An 18215-nucleotide genomic window follows, 5' to 3' on the forward strand; every position below is an offset into this window, starting at 1 on the left:
GCACAGAAGAGGTGCTAATGCTAGGGAACTAGTTGAAAGACTGTTATTTATATTTAAATTCTCTCATTGTCATTTAATTTCTTCTCCCTAGGACATCTGTAATAGAAAATTGGTCTTCATTATATCCTTTTACATTGACAAATTGGATTGACTCTTTTCTAATAAAAAACAAAACCCCAATCATGTATAAATATAGATATTATATATACCTTTGCAGTTTGCATATAATAGCCCATTTGATCTCACAGACTTCTAATAAAAAATAATAATAAACACCAACCCTGTGTGTGGGTGTGTACGTGTGTATGATTTCATGATCCCTACATTCAAAGACATGATATGTATGTGTGTGTAGTAGGGTTGGCAAAGCACTCTACATAAAATATCTCATTTGATGTCACTGATTTTTATCCCAAAAATACCAGATGTTTCATCTGGTTTCATCATGAAATTTTCTTAGTCTGAAATGCACTCTCCTCATCTTCAATTCTCTGAATATCTATTATCTTTTTTTCATTTAAGTTTTTATTTTCTTCTTCTTTTTTTTTTTTTTTGGTTGAAACCTATAGTTTCTTTTTAAAAAATTTTTAATAGCTTTTTATTTACAAGTTATATGCATGGGTAATTTTACAGCTTTGACAATTGCCAAACCTTTTGTTCCAATTTTTCCCCTCCTTCCCCCCACCCCCTCCCCTAGATGGCAGGATGACCAATACATGTTAAATATATATAATTGTGTATATATATATATATATATATATATATATATATATATATCATATATATACACATATGTGTATACATATACACATATGTGTATATATATGATATATAAATATATATTAGTATAAATTAAATACAAAATAAGTATACATGTCCAAACCATTATTTTGCTGCACAAAAAGAATCAGACTCTGAATAGTGTACAATTAGACTGTGAAGGAAATAAAAAATGAAGGCCGGCAAAAATATAGGGATTGGGAATTCAATGTAATGGTTCTTAGTCATCTCCCAGAGTTCTTTCGCTGGGTGTAGCTGGTTCAGTTCATTACTGCTCCATTGGAACTGATTTGGTTCTCTATTTATGGTGAAGTTTTTCAAATGCTCTTATTTCATTAGATAGTGATTTTAAAAGTTTGTTATTTGACTAATATGGAAATGTTTTATATGATTCCATATGTATTACCTATATCTGATTGGTTATCATCTCAAGGAGGCGGCAGAGAAGGAAAGAGTAAAAGAGGGAGGGATAGAACTTGAAACTCAAAACTTAAAAAAAAAACCCAAATGTTAAAAATTGTTTTGATATGTAATGGGGGGAAATATTATCTGTTGAGGTCCTGGATTACTAGGTAAGGTTGGAAAAGAAAACCTAAAATATTGATAAATATTGAGGCAACAATGGAAGGGCACTAATGGGTATCAGTTCAGCCTTACAATCCCATTCAGGTCTTGGGTAACCCCACCTTATTGTATCTAATCAGAAAGACAAGTTATGTCAAACTCCCAAGGTTTTTCACTATAAATTTTTCACTATAAATCTGCCTATGACCCATACCATCTTTGCTCAACCCCTTTTGAGTTTGCCCACTGTTGGAATCCTTACTAACTGCTAAGTAATTAGAGTTGATCTAATCTTACAAGAAGTTGTTTTGGCCAGAACCTGAAACAAGGTACTAAGTAGAACTACCCATAATCCCTCTCTCTGGAAGGAGCATAAATAGGCCAATGGGCCAGTCGGAGACTTCTTCAGAGAAAGACGCTACAAGTCGAGATTTCACCGGAATGACATGAAGACTGGAGCTGGCTGGAGGCTGAAGAAAGTAGAGGCAGAGGCTGAAGGACCAGACCTTTGGATTTAAAGACATTTGGAGAGAGCTCTTGGAACCAAGCAGAGAGATAGGCCTCTAAGCTAACCGGGCTATACTGGAGATAATAAAAGATCTGAACTTTCATCACCTGGCTGTGTTCTGAGAAGAAAAAGCTCACCACATTTTGGCGCCCTGAACGTGGGACAAACAGACCCCTCAGTGGATTTCAGTGGAAAAGCTCCGATCCTGATTCAAGTGGAAAAGCCTCTGATCCTGAACCAGTGGAAAAGACTCTTCAACCCAGAAATTAGGGTGAGTGCAATAAAGAAATTTTGCTAAAAGAGTTAAAGTAGAATTTCATCTAAGATGGGACAGATATTTAGAAAACAGCCTTCTGTTTCTGTTCAAGGAAAATGTTTAGAGAGCATTGTCAAAATTATGGAAAGCCAAGGTTTAATTATAAGTTTACAGCAAATCACTGAACTTTTACAAACTGTAAAGGACATATGTCCTTGTTTCTCTCTTGATAAGGAATTAGATCTAAATGAATGGAAATTGGTTGGAGAGGATCTTTGTCAATTCTATGATAAAAATGGGCCTAACTCAATAATTAATACATATAATGTAATACAATTGGCTATAAGAAGTTATTTAAGTGATAGAATGATGAAAAGGAAAGTACAGGAGGAAGAAGTGCCAACTTTACTAGGTGAAAAGGAGGATGAATCAGATGAGAATGGAGTTAATTACAATTCTGAGCATGATACTTCACAGCAAGAGGAATTAGGTGATTCCACATCTCATGACCCTCCCCCCGCAATTAACCCTTCATGGGTGGAACAAGGGGGAGGGAGAGAGACAGAAACACAGTCAGCTTCTCCTGTAAAGCAGAATTTGACAAGATTAGAAAAAGCATTAATTAAAGCAAAAAATGAAGGAGAAGATATATCTGATTTTATAAATGCATATCCTGTGATTGAAGAGCTCAACTCCTCAGGTCAAAAAGAGAGAAAATACACTCCTTTTAATTTGGGAAAAATTAAAGATTTGAAAAAGGGTTGCACTCTTTATGGGGCTACATCATCTTATATGAAGATGTTACTAGATAATTTGTCTTATGAAATCCTAACCCCGAATGACTGGAACAAAATTTATTGTGGCTTTCGGAGTTTCATGAATTATGTAGGATTCAAGCCCAACGCAATAGGCAAACAGGAGCTATTGTACAAGTTGCTTTTGACCAACTAACTGGAGAAGGTCAGTATGCAGAGAGTTCAGAACAGATTTATTATCCCATAACAGTGTATGAGCAAATTTCTAAGGCTGCAATAAAAGCTTGGAATTCTCTCCCTGGACAGAAAGATGGAAATAATGCTTTCACAAAAATAGAGCAAGGTCCCAATGAACCTTTTGCAGATTTTGTGGGACGTTTACAAACAGCTGTAATAAGAACCATTGGAGACAATGCAGCAACAGAAATAATGACTAAACATTTGGCTAAGGAAAATGCCAATGAGGTTTGCAAAAGAATTATATGGGGGCTAGACAAAGATGCTCCTTTAGAAGAAATCATAAGACGCTGTGCCACAGTGGGCAAAAATGCTTATTATGCCCAGACTATGATGAACATGGAAAGACAAGGTCCTTCTTGGCAGAGGAATTCTAGAGAAACTTGTCGATGTTTTCAGTGCGGAAAAATTGGACATTTGAGAGCTCATTGTAGATATGGAGATAGAGTGAGAAGACAGGGTGAGAGAAAACCCAAAACCCCATGTCCAAAATGTAACGAGGCTTTCACTGGGCCTCTAAATGTATATTGACCCAGAGGAATGAGAGGCAGGGCCCAGCTCTAAAGTATCAATCAAAGGACAGGTGGGGCATGATAGCAGCTGAGGTTACACCCAGAGAGACTTTAGAAATTCAGGATTCTGATGTCATCAACCAACAGAAAAGCAATCAGGATTACAGTTGGGAAGAATACAGGCCTTTTAAGACAACAAGACAATATCCAATGCAAACGACTCCAATGTAATTACCAGATGATGAGGAGAAATCCCAAATTTGGTAAATAGAAGGGAATTAGATTAACTGCTTGGGGAAGAGGATCTGCTTATATTTCCACAGATGGAGAAAGAATCAGATGGCTGACTATGAAACTGTTAAAAAGACTTTTAAAAGCTTCAGGAATCATTGGATTTCCTAACACAAGATGAAACTGTTTTACTTCTTGAAAAACCAGCAAGAATCATTGGGTTCCCTGAGATGAAAAATTGTTGATGAGACTTTTGCAGTACTTCAGGGCTTACAGGAACTATTGGATTCCTGGCACATGAACTAATGGACAATGGAATCCTATTGGACTGTTTCTAGGACTTATGGACATGTGTAAATTTTTAGGTTGATTCATGTTGTTACATTACTACTAGCCTGTGTTATATTGCTATGTACTTATGTAAATTATGTATAATGCCTCCCATATTGATGGATTTATGTATACCATGTATATCTGTTACAAAGTTCTGGCCCATATTGATGGATTTATGTGTACCCCCTCAGAAACCCCCTATGTTTTAAAACAAAAGAAAGGGGGAGATGTTGGAATCCTTACTAACTGCTAACTAATTAGAGTTGATCTAATCTTACAAGAAGATGTTTTGGGCAGAACAGCCCCACTATGTATCAAATGTATGTTGCTGCTGCTCTTGCTCCAATAAGAAAAGCATTTCCAAAAGTTATGCTATTACATTATATGGATGATAGATTGGGATGTGCACCTGAGGAACAAATTCTAGAAGCATGTCTACAAAAAACCATAGAAACACTAAGATACTACAAACTTCATATCGCTACAGAAAAAATTCAAAGGCATGCTCCTTTTCAATATTTAGGATATGAAATATATCCTAAGGCACTTACTCTACAAAAACTGTCTTTAAGAACAGAGAGGTTGAACACCTTAAATGATTTTCAAAAATTAATAGGAGATATCCAATGGATGCGTCCAGTATTAGGTTTAACTACCAATCAATTGCAACCCCTATATGACATTTTAAGGGGAGACACTGCTTTAAATTCACCACGCCGGCTTACAAAAGAAGCTCAAGAGACCTTGAGAGAAGTTGAACTGGCTTTATCCAATGTAGTTGAGAGAGTAACTCAAAAACCCTTGGAAATATCGGTTTTTGCTACGAAAGAAGCACCCACAGCAGTCCTTCATCAAGGAGACAATGTGATAGAGTGGGTGAACCTCCCAGCACAACCAGAACAAAGCCTTATGCCTTACCCAGTGCTTGTGGCTAGAATTCTATTAAAGGCCATTAAGCGAGCAGTACAATTATCTGGGACAAGACCTGACAAGATATATACCTTCTATACAAATGCACAAATTAATGTATGCTGTGAAACCATCCCAGAGTGGCAGATTTTATTGGCCATGGCTCCAAATTTTGCACATGGATCTCCATTAAAGATAACCAGACTACTGCATAATTGGCAATGGATTTTTGAGGAGAAGGTTTCTAAGGTTCCTCTTGAAGGACCAACCATTTTTACAGACGCAGCCAAACAAAATATTTGTGATGTATACTCTCATGATCTAACCGTAAAAAGAGTAGTCAGAACTCCTTTTCAGTCCACTCAGCAGAACGAATTATATGCGATCATGCTAGCTCTCACTTATTACCCAGGCGACATAAATATAATATCTGATTCAGCCTATTCAGTAGGTGTGGTACAAAGAATTGCCACAGCCCAAATAAAATTTGCAGCTTCTAATATATATCAGCTCTTTAAGGAACTTCAAGAGCAAGTGAGAAAGCGTCCAGGAAAGATTTATATCCTGCATGTCCATTCACATAGTGGACTTCCAGGTCCTATTTTTGATGGAAATTCAAAGGCAGATAGCCTTTTAACTATGTTGGCCAGTACGCCTTTATTTCAAGAGGCCCAGGAATCCCATTCTAAATACCATAAGGCTGCTCGAGCTTTGCGTTTACAGTTTGGGATTACAAAAGAAGAAGCTAGGAGCATAGTGAAAAGCTGTACAGCTTGCCTTCCCTTCCAAGCTCCTACACTGCCTCCAGGGAAGAATTCTCGTGGTTTGAGACCCAATGAAATCTGGCAAATGGATGTGACTCATTATAAATCTTTTGGTCGTCTGTCTTTTATCCACATTGTGGTAGACACCTTTTCAGGATTCACTTTTGCCATACCAGCAGCAAAAGAGACAGCCCGAGTGGTCACTGAATTCCCCATTCAAGCATTCGCAATTATGGGTGTGCCACAAGAAATAAAAACAGATAATGGACCGGCATATACCTCCAAACATTTTGAACACTTTTGTGCACAGTATAAGATTTTACACACTACTGGCATACCCTTCAATCCTCAAGGTCAAGCAATAGTAGAAAGAAGAAACAGAGACATTAAGACACTCCTCCAAAAACAAAAGAAAGGGGGAGCCACGGGTAACCCTAGAGAACTTCTAAATTTAGTTCTCTATACCATTAATTTTTTAATCTTTGATAAAGATGCACTGGCTCCAGCAGACAGGTTTTATAACCCACCAAAAGAGCAGTGTCCAGTGCGAGCAGCTCCACTATCTTTAGATAATCGCCAGGTGATGTGGAGAGACCCAGAAAGTGGTGAATGGAAGGGACCAGATAGGCTAACTGCTTGGGGGAGAGGATTTGCTTGCATCTCTACAGGTGGAGAAGGAATCAGATGGGTGCCTACGAGCCGCATTCGCCTTGTCCATCGCAGAAAGATGGAGCAGACCCTTGAAACAAAGGAGAAGACCCAAGAAATATCGGGTGGTTCTGTTGCTGATTGTGCTCACAAGAATTATTAGATTCCTGGCACATGAACTAATGGACAATGGAATCCTATTGGACTGTTTCTAGGACTTATGGACATGTGTAAATTTTCAGATTGATTCTTGTTATTTGTTACATTACTACTAGCCTGTGTTATATTGCTATGTGCTCATGTAAATTATGTATAATGCCTCCCATATTGATGGATTTATGTATACCATGTATATCTGTTACAAAGTTCTGGCCCATATTGATGGATTTATGTGTACCCCCTCAGAAACCCCCTATGTTTTAAAACAAAAGAAAGGGGGAGATGTTGGAATCCTTACTAACTGCTAAGTAATTAGAGTTGATCTAATCTTACAAGAAGTTGTTTTGGCCAGAACCTGAAACAAGGTACTAAGTAGAACTAATCAAGACAAGGCTTGTGTTCCCACCTTTACTCAAGGGAGTCCACACCTTAAAGCTCTTTGGGCCAGAGAGCACTATGGGAGAAAACCCATAATCCCATTCTCTCAGAAGGTTCACATATAAGGCGAGACAGCCATTCCAGAATACACTTTTTCCTCTTGGCTGGCTGATCACGCTGGACTCGAGAGGAACGACTCTGGTGCAGAGAACACTTTTGACGGATTCCAGGGGAGCTACGCCAGAAGCCCTCTCTCTGCGGCAAGTTGGTGGCTGGACGCCAGAAGCCCTCTCTCCGCGGCAAGTTGGTGGCTGGGCTCCCCAGAGGGAGATAAGAGAGACCTTCCATCTCTGTCTTGGTTGGAGGCAGAAGAAAGCAGATGCAGAGGCTGAAGGACAGAACCTTTGGATTTGGAGACATCCGAAGGGCTCCAAGCCTCTAAACCGGCTGCGCTCTGAGAAGAACAAACTCCAACATTTGAACTCTAACATTTGGGTATAAGAGAAAAATTTCAGTCAAAATTTTATCATACAGATAAAATGAAATCTCCCATTTGTACAAGTGTATTATGCCAAATATTTGTGTGAAGTAAGGATCACTTCCATACTAGATATTAGAAACTGAAAGGAATAAGGTTAAGTCATAATTCTTCTGTCAGAGATATGGAAAAGGTTACATATCTTGGCTATGAAGACCTTTTCAACTTCAATTTTTTTTTCTAATTGTCCAAATATATATTCTTGTCTACCTCAGATATATACACTTCTGGACAAATTCTTTGGGCATCCATCCAGATGAATGTTGAAGTCTGGGCAATAATCTTTATTGATTTCATTTTTCATTTGTGGTTGGGAAAATAAACCTCTTTTCTTTGATTACAGATTGCTTCCAGTTCCTTGAGGTTTGATGCAATTAGTTAAATATCATCCACAAACAGGAAAATTCAGAGGACTTCACCATTCATAAGGAATTTTCCTTTTCAACATGGATCATGCTCTGTATCTCTTCCATCAGTTCTATGAAGAAATATAAGCTGGCTAAAAGTGATAATTAATATGTTTTTTACTCATTGCTGGTGGCTGAATCTTGTGTTTAGACATATAAATGTCTAAAGAGTGATTACTCTTTCTAAAGCTTCTGTTATAAGACATATTTTCTTTTAAGTATTTAAATAAGAGAATTATTTCTACTTATTATCTCTTTCCTTGGTCAATGGTTCTTTTTTATTTTTCTATCAGAAGACATCTTTTTTTTTTTCTTCCATGCCCAGAAAGCCACACCTTGTAACAAAAAAATCCCAAAGGAAAAAAGAATTTAGCACAATAAAAAGCTCATATCAACTATGTCTGATAACATATGTGACATTGCATTTCCAGTCCCTCCTGTCTCTAGTAAAGGTTGGAATGTTCGTTTTTCATTTCTCTTCTGGGTCCAACCTTACTTATTATTATTATTATACAACATGCAATGTCATTTTTATTGTTTTTTTTCCATTTTGATTGTTGTAGTTATATATATATATATATATCTTCCTTGATTCTGCTTATTTCATTCTACTTTTTTTCTTCAAATTCTTCACATTCAATGCAATAATATTTTATTATATGCATCTCTTCTTGGCCATAGCATTTTAGACTATGAACTACTTTCTCCTTTGGACTCTCTGAAATATACTTTCCCTCAATCTGGAATACATATAAGATTCTGTCAGGATTTCTTCCTTTTTTTTAATTATAAAAAGTAAAAGATAGTGGTTAGTTACTCTCAAGGCTCTCCTCATTTCCACCCTAGAAATCAGCTTCTCTCTGTTAGTGAGAATGAGATCCAGAATACAATTTCCTTTTATTTGTTGCTCTGCCTTTTCTTTCTTTTCAACAGGTATACTTATTCATTGCTATGATATACTCTTGGCTTCCACATTGTCCCATCTCAGTGACACCGTGAGGTCATATAGTCCTCCTTGTTTCAGGTTCTGCCCAAAACATCTTCTTGTAAGATTAGATCAACTCTAATTAGTTAGCAGTTAGTAAGGATTCCAACAGCCCACCATGGTGAAATTTTGTCTCCTGATGTCTTTTTCCTTACTCCTTCCCTATGCTTCATGGTGTTTTCCCTCTCACCCCATCCTTCCGTCATGTTTCATACCTTTCCTTAACTCTTTTAGATTGCTGAACTCTTCTATAGATTTAACCTGCCATTTAATAGTATATTCTCGCCTCATGGAGTATTCATTTTCTCCTGGTTAATTGTGAGTTCCACCAGGGAACTTGTCTATATTGTTAACTGTTAAAACCTTTTCCCTTGCTAACTATATGCTCTTCCAAATCTATTTCATATTTACCTTTCCTGGTGCCTATTTTACCTCTTCATTTTGTCTGTGAGCTCTTCTCCTAAATAAATATCCCTTTTGCCAAAGAGAATGACCATTGTGAATTTATTATCCCCAACATTTGATTATGCCTATATCAACATATCAACTATAACTCAAACACATCATTATCTATTATCTATTAATTATTATATTATATTATAAATTATTAATTATCTATTAAAATAGCTTATTTTGTTTTTCAGATAATAAGATTTAAAAAATTAATCTGTCTACTCTCATCACCCCAAATTGAGTGCTTTTAATTGAAAAAAATTGCCCCAATACATACCTACATAGTCTCACAAAACAAATCCTCACACTAGTAATGTCTAAAAATGTATGTCTCTTCATTTTAAATTCATCATCTGTTAGGAGGTGAGTGTCCTGTTTCATCATCGTTTTTTTGGACTTACATTTTGTCATGGCATTAATCAGTATTTCAGTTGTTTTTCTCCAATATAGAGGAAGGAAGGAGATAAGAAATGTGAACTGCTTACTATTTGTTAGACACTATGCTAAGTTCTAGGGAAGCAAATACAAAAAAAAAAAAAAAAATCTTTTCCTGCCCTTAAGGAGCTTATGTTCTAATGGGAAAAGAAAACATACAAAAGGAAGCAAAAAAAGAGGGGGGGGGGAATTGGTACCCGGTGTGGGATGTGATTTTAAAGTCCAGAGAAAGTCATAAAAAGAGCTAGAAGCCATACGAAGCCTGCCCAAAAAGCCTCTCCACAAAATGCAAGATCCAAGAATAATTCACCAGTGGGAAAAGTCCTTGAGAAGGGCAATTCCTTGATGAGTGGGACATATGCATGGTAGGCTGTTCCACAGCTAGGAGGTCCCAGATACAGAGGGATATTTCAGGATGACCCAGAAGTAAATGGAGAATAGTTTTAAAGTAAAGAGAAAGTCAGGAAAAAACAGGACCAGGTGAAGAATAAAGGCAAGTGGGCTTTGGCCTCTTCACAAAAGAAATGTTATCATTATATATATCGTTCTACTCATTTTTCTCTGTATCAGTTTGCAAATCTTCCCAGATGACTCTGAAATTGTCCATTTCATTATTTCTTATGGCATAATAATATTTCATCATATTCATGTACTACAGTATTTAGCCTTTCACCAGTTGAAGAATACTGTAAGAAACAAAATATCTTACCAAGAACTCCACAGATTCACTGATGAATGCAGGAAAGATTTATTTTACATTCTTGCAAGAATGGGTGTGTAGGTGAGTAGACACACTTTTGAAACTCCAAAGGCAGCATTTTATTTCCTATCCTGAAGCACAAGTCCCTCCCCTGATTCCTCATTAATTGGATGTTGCAGAAGGAGCTTACATTCTTTTGGGGGAGATGATCTCCACCCTTGATTATTCTTTGATTTCCTTGTGGGTTTCAGTTTTCTAATTTCAGTTTCATTTCTCCAATTTGATTTTCATAACCGTGGAAACCAAAATGCCCATCCACTTCTCACAATTTCCTCCATTTTTTCTTTTTTAATAATTTGGTTTCCACAACCTTTTCTAACTCCTCAAATTTGGTTAATACTTTTTATATTCCACTTCACAAAAGTCTATTAACCCCTGCAGAGATCTCCTTACACAGAATGGATAATTAATCCCTGAATTTTCTCCTAATTTTTTTGATAGGGCTGTACTAGAAGTGAAACTATTTCCAATTGTAACATATGTTTCTCCTCTTCCTGCCAATAACCTTTCTAGAGTCATTCTATTTTCCCATGCCATTCTGTTAATGGCATCTAACTATTCTCCTATTCTCTTCACTGCTTCTCTGATGTAACTTTAATAATATTTACTCACCAGCATAGGAATGATCTAAATCCCGAGCTAGATTTCTAGCCTTGAATTCATCAGTTACTATCCTTGACTAAATTCTTCCTGATTCAGTCTTTCTTCATAGAACGCCAAGGTGACAGGAGTGCACAGGGGCCCACTCAGTTCCCAGGCAAAGTTCCCAGGCAAAGCAGGTTTGAGAGTGCTACTCTACAATACCACCCAAAGTTTGCTTTGTTTTGGTTATCCCTGAGAAATTGCCAGAGCTACTCTCAGTACATGCCACTATAATCCCTAGATTTTGGAATCTCTCACCTTCCCGTGAGAGGCTAGCTGATTGATAATCATTGATAATTGATAAGTAGCTAAGAGTCTACTATAGCCTGGTTTATTCCCTTACAGAAGGGAAAGATAGAATAAAGCACTGCAATTATCCCCAGGAATGCTATTTTGGGAACAGGAGGACTTTTTCCCCCTGTTTTTCCATATCCAAAGGGAATGGTACCATCTGGACATGGAACAACCTGTAGCACAGATATAGAAATTGCTTTTTGTTCAGACCCTTTACAGGGTACTTTACCAATTCTATTCAGGTATTGGTGTCTATCACTTGTCTTAAATCGTTAACTTGATTTCAAATCTTCCTAAGAGAGCTATACCTATTATATGTATAACCGACTTACTCTTTAATCTGCATTTTCTAAATGTCTAACCCTTGTAGCAAATCAAACATTATTCCAAATTGGGCATAAAAATGCTCTTTCTCTATTAGGACACAATTGTACCTACATGTCTATGACTACTCAAGCCTCTACAATTCTATAATTTGACAAATATATATAATGTGAAACCCAAACCTTCCCTATCTGGAAGAGCCCACTGAGGGAACTTCTCAGTGTAAAATAAACACTTTTTTTTTTTTTTTGCAAAAACCTTGCCTGGAGATTGGGATTGCAAATTCTTCTACAAAACCGCTGTTAGGGTGTCTCTCACTCCTCATTTCTCATACCTCAACATAACCACATCACTTTTGGGTCTTCAAATTACATTATTTGGTGCCAGCCCAACATCCCACTCCTCTTTGTATCTGTGTCCAACATTCTGTTTCTTTTTGTGCCAACATTTGTTCCTCTGTGTCCAACATCCTAATCCCTATCAATAATAGTTATCAATTTAGGTTTCAATATTATGACAATAATCCCAAATAATTTAATTAGCAATCTCACAATTTTCATAATGTTGAGAGGTGAGAGATGAGGGGTGAGAGATGCCCTAACAGCAATAGAGTCCCCGGGTTTTTGCAAAAGAATTCATAGTCCTGATCTGCAGATGAGATTTTTGACCAAAAAAAAAAAAGAGAGTTTATTTTCACACTGAGAAGTTACCCCATGGGCTAGTTCCAAATAGGAATTAGCAAAGGTTTGGGTACAGAGTCACCTTTTAATTAGCCTTCTATGAGTGATTAAGGGCTAATTTTCAAATCAATAAGGTGCTGATTGTTTCTCAGACTAAAGTGATTCCCAGATTAATTGGAAGTGGTTGATTCCTGTGAGAACCAGGTAGGAGGGTGGGGATCATTTTTAGGAATTTACTCAGGCTAGGTAGCCCACCCTCCACAAAGATCAGGGGACACAGTTCTATTACATCAATAATGATAGTCAAAATTGAAAAGTTTTTGTACAAACAAAACAAATGCAAACAAGATTAGAAGGGAAACAATAAACTGGGAAAACATTTTTACAATCAAAGGTTCTGATAAAGGCCTCATTTCCAAAATATATAGAGAACTGACCCTAATCTATAAGAAATCAAACCATTCTCCAATTGATAAATGGTCAAAGGATATGAACAGACAATTCTCAGACGAAGAAATTGAAACTATTTATAGACATATGAAAATATGCTCCAAATCATTATTAATCAGAGAAATGCAAATTAAGACAACTCTGAGGTACCACTACACACCTGTCAGATTGGCTAGCATGACAGGGAAAGATAATGGGGAATGTTGGAGAGGATGTGGGAAAACAGGGACACTGATACATTGTTGGTGGAATTGTGAACACATCCAGCCATTCTGGAGAGCAATTTGGAACTATGCTCAAAAAGTTATCAATCTGTGCATACCCTTTGATCCAGCAGTGTTTCTACTGGGCTTATACCCCAAAGAGAGACTAAAGAAAGGAAAGGGACCTGTATGTGCCAAAATGTTTGTGGCAGCCCTGTTTGTAGTGGCTAGAAGCTGGAAAATGAAAGGATGTCCATCAATTGGAGAATGGTTGAGTAAATTGTGGTATATGAACGTTATGGAATATTATTGTTCTGTAAGGAACGACCAGCAGGATGAATACAGAGAGGACTGGCGAGACTTACATGAACTGATGCTGAGTGAAATGAGCAGAACCAAGAGATCATTATATACCTCAACAATGATACTGTTTGAGGATGTATTCTGATGGAAGTGGACCTCTTTGATAAAGAGAGCCTTAATTGATCAAAGATGGACAGAAGCAGCTACACCCAGAGAAAGAACACTGGAAATGAATATAAACTGCTTGCATTTATGTTTTTCCTCCCGGGTTATTTATACCTTCTGAATTCAATTCTCCCTGTGCAACAAGAAAACTGTTTGGTTCTGCACACATATATTGTATCCAGGATATACTGCAACCCATTCAACATGTAAAGGACTCTTGCCATCTGGGGGGAAGGGTTGGAGGGAGGGAGGGGAAAAATTGGAACAGAAATGAATGCAAGGGATAATGCTGTAAAAAATTACTCTGGCATGGGTTCTATCAATAAAAAATTATTTAAAAAAATAATGATAGTCAAATAGATATAACATAGCCTATCACAAAAATAGATAGGAATCTCATGTAATTTACAGTCAATTTTCCAATTTTAACATACACACCAATTGAAAAAAAGGTTACTTTAAAAATCAATATTTTAGCTTGTGAGATTCTAACTGGATGTTCCATTCAAACTATCAACTGCTTTTGCAAATCATTCTTTCTTATCTCTTGTTTTTAAAACAACCTTTTTTTTAAACTTTAAATTCATAATATAGGTAATTTCTAAATAACTTTGGACCAAATTTCATAAAACTTATATATATATATATATATAGCCAGGAGAGCTGACAAAATTTTAAAGTATAGTTCATAACGATGAGGTTAGTGGCAGTCAGAGAGTTGTTAAAATCCCCTTATGATCAGGACACAGGTTTTTCATGAAAGAATTCATGAAACCCAAATTATTAATTGGCAAAAATGAAAGCTTATTGTTGGACAGGAAGCCAGCTCTGCTAAGAGAATGATTTCTTTAGTGGCAAAGTCCTATCAGGGAAATGAAGGCTGACACTGAGAAGAGAATGCCTTCTCAATAGGCAGGGTCCTAGCAAGCTGCTTTGGACCTACTGCAAGGAGTGAGTTTAGAAACTACCCTTTAAAGGAGTCTTGAGACTTCAGATTGAAAAGGAAGCCAAGATTCACGGGCCTAGATTGAATATCCGGCCCAGATCTCCTGTTAGAATTAACAACACTTCAAGGGGATGCTTTTTGACCAAGATTTCTAATTGAATCAAAGGGTCTGGCATCCCAAAAGATAACTTATCTAGGGGAAGACTCCAAAAGGGATCACAAATCAAAAGGGAACACAGTTTCAGAGTGATAATCTTAAAGAGAACATAGTTTTCAGTGAAGGGAACAGTTTCCCTCCTCCTTCAATAATTTTTACAGATTTCCCAATATACAATTTAGAAAGCAACATATTTCATCCAATTAGGAGATACAAATATGTGACCTCTTTAGATAAGTTACCAGAGAATTTTGTTTTAATAACCTTATTTTAAAACTTAAAATCAAATTAGAGATTTAAACTTCTTGTAGTAATATTTCAATATTAATGCACACACATTTCTAAAATCTTATTTTCAAATGCATTAGTTGAAAATAATTCTATCATATACCATCTAAATTTAAACACACAGTAATTTAAGTCACATTTTTGGGAGAAAATTCCTCTTTCCACTCAAAAACTTCATTCTTCTAGATTGTCCAAAATCTTTGAAATAGCAGTAAAGTATTTGTGCACTCAGATGAAAACAAAGCCTCCTGGGAGCAAAATGGCAATATTTCCTATCTTCCCCTCCTAAATTTTGTCCTCTTCTCTATGTGAATTGCTGTATTGGAAAGGGGGAAAGATTTTAAAGTGAAAAGTAGATTTCCCTAGATTTTTCCAAGCCATGTGGAGACAAGATTACACCCCTTTCACAGAGTCCAGAATCCACTGAGAAGAGTTTTGGGGCTCTGAGGGGATAAGGAACATAGGGACCCATCTAGAGAAAAATGAGGCAGACTCCAGAGCATGGGGTTTTGGAGGAGCCTACCATTCTTTGAAGATGCTGGAATGGAAAAAGTCCACACTCAGTGGATCTGGTCATTTCCAGTCTCCTCTAGAGAGAGAAGCTTGAAAGCTTAAGAAAAATTGAGTTTACTTTGCATTAAGATGCATCCCAAGCACTTTTAAATCCTAAAATGGCCACATTTTTTCCTTTTGTAATTCAGCTAACTGAAACATAGAAGACAAAACACATACACACAAACACAAACTGCTTTTAAATTCATTTTCTTTCTGTCTAGTACAGAGTTGTTCCTTCCCTACTTCCTAGAAAAGAACCTTTTCTCTTCCAGAGACTTACATCTTTACTTCTCCCCTAGAGTTTCTTATAAATACATTGTCTTGTGCAGATCTTTCCTGCACTCCAGTGTGATATCTCCATATTCCAGTCATCCCAGATCACTAATATTTACTCAACTCTAGATTTTCTGACATGCCCTCTGTTCCAAGATTATATAAAAGGTATATTCCAGGAGTTCCCACTCCTTGGTGCCATTAAATTGCCCATCTTACTAACCTGTCTGATACCTCAAGCCATCCAGCCACCAAAGGCAATACTAGATAGTCCACATTCTTACTTTTGGTCTGTGCACAGAGTTGCCTGGTTGCTGCAGAACCTACTCTAGTTTCCTTCCTGATTCCTTGATTTATCAATGACCTTACTTATCATTGTGGTCCTAGAATCTTGGACAATCTATGAGTCAGGGAGTCCAAACAGAGTGAGGTCATTAAAATCAACAGAACGTGTCTCTTCGTTTTTTGACAGGAACCACCCCAAACTCATAATGTCTGGATCCTAGAAGAGCCCCCATTTGTAAGAAACAAAATATTTTACTAAGAATTCCACAGACTCACTGATGAATGCAGGAAAGGTTTATTTTACATTCTTGCAAGAATGGATGTCTAGGTGAGATGCCTTTGAAATTCCAAAAGCAACATTTTATTTCCTACGCTGAAGCACAAGTTTTTCCCCTGATTCCTCATTAATTGGATGTTATAGAAATTACATGAATCTTCATCCTTTACCACATAACCAGTCCCTGGAGCTTCCAAAAGAGTTTCCATTCTAGAAGGGATGAGCTAACAAAGGAAGGCTAAGGGCAGAGGACAAAAGATTCTTTTCAAATCTCAGGCCACCGTTCCTGATTACAAAAGTCAGTTCCTGTCCCCATGGAGCTTACATTCTTTTGGGGGAAGACGACTTCCACCCTTGATTTCCTTATGGATTTCAGTTTTCTAATTTAAGCTTCATTTTTTTCAATTTGATTTTCATAGCTGGAAACCAAAATGCCCATCCATTTCTCACATTGCCATCCTGATTTGCAGTTTAGGACTACAATGCAAAGAGCTGTTGTATTTTTACAGATTTCCCCACTCCTTTGATTTTTTTGGTATACATAATCAAAGATTATGCATAGTTTGGTGACTTGCTATGCATAATTCCAAATTCCTTTCCAGAATGTCTGGAAAGTATATCTACTTTTCCACAGCACTACCAGTATTTGTCATTTTGCTCTTTTGCCATCCTTGCCCTCATAAATATGAAGTACAATGTAAACATTGCTTTAATAGTGGTTCTCCAATTATTAGTCATCTAGAGCATTTTTCCAGGTGATTGTTGATGCCTTGAATTTCTTTTTTTTTTTTGAAAAGTGCCTGTTCATATGCTTTGACCCTTTATTTATTGGGAAATGGCTATTGTACATGTACACGTGTATGTACACAAATACAAATATATATATTCATGAAACCATATGTGCATGTTTACATAAGTACATGCATAAATAAACACATATATATTTCCTATACCTGGTACCTTCCCCACCCTCATCCCCAACTTTTTATCTCTCTTTTACGTATTTTCTTTCTTCATTAAATATAAGCATCTAAAAAATAGGGAGATGATAGATAGATGGAATATAAGAAATGACCTTTAGTGTAATTTCTTCATTGCTACACTCTTATCTCTACACAGGCTCAGCTTCACAACTCATGATGAAATAATGTTAAAGGGGAATCATACTAGCCCCTTTTGATTGGATGCTTTCTAATTTGGTGAAAGAAAATACATAATGACATCTTGTAAAATGTAATGTACTAATAGGTTATAGATTAGTTATGAATAATTAGGCTAATGAAGGATTGATACTGCTTTGCATCCATTAGTTAGTACTAGCAAGAAGATTGTGAGCTAGCCAAAACAGAGGATTATGGATGAGGTTAGAATTAGAGCAAAGGAGGACTGCACACTTCTGCACACTGCACTTCCTGACTGTCAATGATGAAGTGAGAGTTGTGCCTTTTCTCATGAGAAAGAATAAAAGACCTTTTCTGATCTCTGACTCAGACTCTGAACTTTTGATTCTGGTAGTCATTGTCCCATATAAAGAAATAGATGGAAAGATAGATAGATTTGGTGGGTATAGGTATATATATATATGTAGTTTTTTTGGTGGTGAAAGTGATGTAATATGATTTTGTGGGGTGGGGGTGGGAAGGAGCTTCTGTTCTAATGGGTTAGTGGTCCTGGGTCTCTGGCTTTGGAATCTTCCTCAGGAAACTGGCACACCTAGTCTATCTGATTTTGTCCACTCCTTAGCCAAATAGCTTCTGGCCT

Source organism: Antechinus flavipes, chromosome 2 (genome assembly GCF_016432865.1).
Source record: "Antechinus flavipes isolate AdamAnt ecotype Samford, QLD, Australia chromosome 2, AdamAnt_v2, whole genome shotgun sequence".
Taxonomy (NCBI): Eukaryota; Metazoa; Chordata; class Mammalia; order Dasyuromorphia; family Dasyuridae; genus Antechinus; species Antechinus flavipes.